Raw genomic sequence first — 6,000 nt, 5'->3', positions numbered from 1 at the left:
TCGTCGAGTCCCTTCTTGTACTCGGCAAGTAGGTCACTTAAACATGTGGACCAAACCGCTACTACTCGATGAGTCAGGCAACCAACTCGTCGAGTAGACCTTGAAATCCTGAGAATTTCTAACCATAAATTGATACTTGAGAATCGGGGCGTTACACTAGATATATGGAAAGACAATCGAGCTTAGTTGGGGGATATCCCATGCACCGATCTGATAGGTTTTTGGGCATACAAACAATCCTATGTGTGCATGCAACCCTAAAATTGTTGGATCTATGTCTTCTCTATTAGACATACAAGCAATGAACACAAAAACTAGAAACTCTAGGAGGCATGTATTATTTTCGAAAATAACAAAACATGGATTAGACACACATACCTTTATTGTTATATTGTAATAACAATGGATTCCTTGAAGATCTTGAACATTGAGAACAAGTGTCACACCTCTAATGTCTCACAACACACTATGTAAGAGGATGAGAGGAGAGAGGAGGAAGCTCAAGAAATTCAGATCTTCTTAGGGTTAGGAAGCATGGACAAAATCTAGAGGGTTAGAGGCTCCTTAAATACTTGTTGGTTGCTTAGAGCCAAAGCTAGGGTTTGTTGGAGGAAACCTTAATTTCCAGCTTAACCCATAAGCAGCCCATGGACTCCCATTCCTTTAGGCTTTAGACGAAAACTCCAAGGGCCTCCCTAGAGGTTTTCGTCCAACCCTTGTAGGTTGGTCCAAGAGCCCAAAACCACAGGTATTAATTAATTGCTAAATAGCCATTGTACTTTTAATTAATTCCTTTAATCCCAAAATTAATTCCAAATTAATTTCTGATTAAATATTAATTAAATAACATGATTTCTAATTAATATATTATTTTCATAATACATCAATAAATCATTTTATATATTGATTTATTATTCCAAATTGGTCATCCTGTCTAGTTACTAGTATGAAGGCAACCCAAAAGGATTGTGCTACTATCAATTCAAGTACATACCAATTATAGTTATGGGCTTAGACACCTAATCCAACAGTTTCCCACTTGGATAAGTCTAATAACTATAGTTGCAAGTATAACTTCAAAATTGAGTAGCAAATTGTAGCTCTCAAAGCCGCTGTCGAACTCTGACCTAGTCAGCAACGTGTCCTAAAATAAATGATCAAATATTCCTCCATTCGACAAGATATCGTATGGACACGAGACATGGATTATAATCAATGTCTCTGCCTAAGATTTGTTTCCCAATTTATGATTTTCCCGTTAGGGCAAAAGTAATGGATAAACTTCGACTTATATGCTTGCACTATTTACTCGTCAAATCACGCACAACAATACGTTTTATAACATCAAGTTACCAATGTATTTACGTAAACCAGAACTTATATATCTCTGTTTTAAGAATATAAGATATTATCGTCTCAAAATTACTCGTGATATAATCCATGAAGCAATTCTCTGAACGTGGGTTTATCTAATACTTTAGATCCCCATTTTCAAGTACTCATGAACATTATAGCAAAACCATTTCTGTGTATAAAACTCTTCAGACAATCTACAATCAAATTCATGACAGTCCTGCACTACAAGAAAAATGTGATTTTGCTATGGAAGGAATCCGTTGCGAAAAGCTAGAATTCCGTTGCAAAAGACGAATAGCGACGGAATTCGTGACGACCGATTTCCATCCCAAAAAACCCCGTAGCGAGCGTTTTCTAAGGAAACAATCATTCCGTCGCAATTGTGAGAACAAAATGAAATCTGTGGTAGATGGTATTCCGTCATGTATTTCGTAGTAGGATTCCATCACAAATTATGTGGTAGTTCTTCCATCACAAATTTCGTTGTAGTTAATCCCTAGGGAAATCCGTGGTGATAACTCCTTAGAAAATTTTGTGGTGCTGAATCCCTAGTAAATTCTGTGGTGGTGGTTCCCTAGTAAACTCAGTGGTGGTGATTCCCTAGCAAATTCTGTGGTGATGAATCCCTAGCAAATTCCACGGTTGTGGATCCCTATCAAATTTGGTGGTGATTAATCCCTAGCAACTTCCGTTTCATGACTTCCTAGCAAATTACGTGGTGGTGAATCTCTAGAAATTTTCATGGTGTATATTATATAGCAGATTCCATATCAAATATTCCATATGGACGGATGGATAATTGATCTATAAATTAAATCCAAATTATTTTGTAGTAATATATGAAAAACAAAAATGACAAAAAAATCAAATAACATTATATCATAAAATAATACAATAATTATTTATTACATGGAAAATGGAAAGTGGCTAATCTAAAATAAATACTTTGCAATACACATATCAACACTTTATGACCTACAAGTGTTGTTGTTTTCTAATGACATTAATAAGATCCATTGTCGTTTTAAGTTGTTTTTCAAGTTGCCCGACTCTTGCGTTGTTTTGTTCTTCTTGAGCCTTCATTATTTCTTTAAGCTCTTCATTTTGCTCTTTTTATTTAGCAACAATCTCACTCATTTCTTCTATTTCATCATTTTTTCCGGAATGTAAGATACATCCATTTTACCGTTAATATTGGGAACCGCCTTTGCAAAAGAGCCTAATCCATAAAGTCTTCTTTTTTGTAATGACCACCAACAACATCATAAAATAGTTTGTCCTCCTCAAATTCAGCACCTTTAGCTTCCAACTCTTCCTGTTTTTCTGTATACACCGCCTACAAAATAAAAATAATATAAGTTAAAAGATATCAAAGTTATGAATGACATAATAGAGTAGATAAAATATAAAAGTTTAATTGCACTGAAATGAATATTACATGAATTTGTCTATGTTTTTCATTTGTGAAAGTGACTCCATCGTAATTCTTCATGTGTGTATATAGGAACAATTCACTATGGGGTGGATCACGTCCTAATTTCCTCTTATGCATAAATACCATAAAAATGTCAAATATACAGATAAACATAAACATGGATGTACCATTAAAAATTTTCCAAATCAGAAGCTATCTTCAAATGATTTGCGGATCCAGCGTTATGGGTAGGTTGTGCTACTCCATCAGCCACACTTTTACGTATATTTTTCTTGTTCTGCTCGGAGTTTAGCTTGTATTCATTTGTATTCCATTTTACTTGCCAAGAGTTCCAGACTTCATGTGCAATATGAGCTGCTTTAAAGGCATGTGGGTTTCTTTGTGGGCTCCGCATGTTGTAGAGATATTGTCCATAACTTTGTGCCACTTCACTTGCCCAAGCTTTCCTAACCAGCGAGTCTATTTTTTCATTCCAACAACATTTTTTCAATACATTAATAATATAAACATAAGTTTAAATGTAAATTTTTACCAAACAGCAATTTATCACATATAGTTAACTACCTGAAACTCCTACCAATATCATTCGTGCATTTCTTTGCTTACTTTTCCCCAAGTGTACCCTTGTGGATCTACTCTTTGTAAAAAGGACCGACTAATAATGTGTGCACAAGGGCCTGGTGGCATGATCCTACAAATAATCATGTGTTTGGTTTAGTTTTGAATTCATATATACGTGTACACCAAAAGGTTATACATAGAAAAAAGTTGTAAGATATGATTGCTAACTCATGTTTTTTCCAAACATGAATAGTTAAACGTCCATCTGGTCCACAATCTTCAGAGGAATTTTTTTCATCTTCTACATTTTCCACAATAGATCCATTCACGGTTGGTTGTGTTGGTGATGGGGTAGATTCTGTGATAGGTGTTGTTGATGGGGTATATTCTGGGGTAGGTGTTGGTTTAGACGTATATGTTAAGGATGTGGTAGTTCCTTTAGTTAAGGAGGATGTGGTAGTTACTGTAGTTCTTAAGAATGGTAGTTTCGATGAAGTTTTTGCGGTTGTGGTTGTAGATATAGTTGTTGATGAAGTGGTAGTGGATGTCGGTGTTGAGGATGGTTTCGATGATGTAGGTGCTGAAGTTTTGGTTGTCGATGTAGGTGTTGAGGATTGTATTCTTCCAGTTACTGAAGTTTTAGATGTATTTGTTGAGGATTGTGTGGATGTTGTAAGTGATGCCGAGGAAGTGGTAGTCATGGTTGGTATTAATAATTTAGGTTTAGTGGTTTTGGTGCTAGATGTTATAGGGGTATTGTATGTGGTTGCTGATATTGGGAAGTCGAGTTCTTCATCTTGTAATTCTCTGCTTATGAATTTTACATTTGAAGTCCTGTTGCGGTCCAAAACCTGTGGTGTAATGAATTTAGTTGCCTTCACACCTGATGCTCCTTTTGGTTTCAAGTTCGACATCTTTCTTATTTAAAATAAACAAAAAACTATAGTCAATACCAATGTATTAAAGATGATAAACTATTGATGAACAGAGAACAATCATACAATAAAAATAAATTATAAATGAAGGCATTACTACGCATGCATACTATTGAATACAATCAAAACCAATGTAGTTGTAATTTAACATGATAATATACATGAAGATGATCAGAGAACAAGAAACAATGATCACGACAATAGTAAATTAAATAAAAATAAATTTTAGATGAGTGACAACCTATATCGCCAAAGTCAGTGCACACACGTAAAGAACAAAGATTTCGATCAATTAGCCGCCGGAGATGATTACTGAAAATGTAAAACCTATTTCAAATTAGTTAACTTACCCTAATATGCAGCCTTAACGTGTGTAGGTTAGAGGGAAAGGAATTGTGAAATATTTTGAAGCTCCACTAATGAAAAATTCGAACAGTACAAATTAGCGGAAAGAGTAACGAGGTGTTCGTACCATAATTTTAATTTAAAATAATAAAAGAGAATTAAACAATAATAAACTATACATCTTTATGATGCTATGTTTGAACCAAATTTAATATATAAAAGACGAATGGTTCATGGGTCGATGTGTTAGTTGCATATAGTGTCATGGTAACACCCATGGATGACATATGGGTCATTGGTCATTGGTAGTTGCATAGTGTCATGGTAACACCCATGGATGACATATGGGTCATGGGTCGACATGTGGTAGTTGGTTATAGTGTCATGATAATACCCATGGATGACATATGGGTCGTTGGTCAATACGGTAGTTGCATAGTCTCATGGTAACACCCATGGATGATATATGGGTCATGGGTCGACATGTGGTAGTTGCTTATAGTGTCATGGTAATACCCATGGGTCATGGGTCAATGTGATAACTGGTTATAGTGTCATGATAACACCCATGGGTCATGGTTCAATGTGATAGTTGGTTATAGTGTCATGATAACATGGTAGTTTCTTATAGTGTCATGGTAATACCCATGGATGACATACAGGTCATTGGTCAATGTGGTAGTTTCTTATAGTATCATGGTAATACCCATGGATGACATATGGTGATGGGTTTTGAGCATTCTAACACTCCTATGGTGTACATGGAACCCTAGAAACCTCGGATCTATGTTTTCTCTAATATACATGCAAATTTGATTTTTCCAAGGTTCTCATCCTAACTAGCATGGAAAGGGGTACTTGTAATATAAAAAATAGTAGAATGACATACCTTTCTTGTTGCTTGATTCCTTAAGACCTTGTGAGCCTAGCACCCCAAATGTGATGCCTCAAATGCTTCACACAACACCACAACTCTTGGAATAACTTGAGAGAAGTACACTTGAGCACAAAATCGTCTAGCCCTCCTTTCTTAGTCTTAGTGACCGAATTTGCTAGCTATGGGGTTCTATATATAGTGTGCCACATGTAGGGTTACACTATGTAAATCCTAATGTGCATGGATTTTCATTTCCTCCACGGCCCATGGGTTTTAACCTCCATTGAGCATCCATGGAGCACCCAATGAGACATAGCCCAATCTAGTGAATCATGGATCATAAGCCTAATATATAAGAATGCATGATTTACATAATCAATCCCCATATATTTAATTAGTCTCTTTTGATCACAAAACTAATTCCAAATTAATTCTTGAACAATACTAATTAAATAATATGATTTCATATTAATATATTAGAACTTATAATA

The sequence above is a fragment of the Lactuca virosa genome, chromosome 1, assembly GCF_052849685.1.
Source record: "Lactuca virosa cultivar CGN04683 chromosome 1, Lactuca_virosa_CGN04683_v6, whole genome shotgun sequence".
Classification (NCBI taxonomy): domain Eukaryota; kingdom Viridiplantae; phylum Streptophyta; class Magnoliopsida; order Asterales; family Asteraceae; genus Lactuca; species Lactuca virosa.
Note: the sequence above shows the minus strand (reverse complement) of the source record.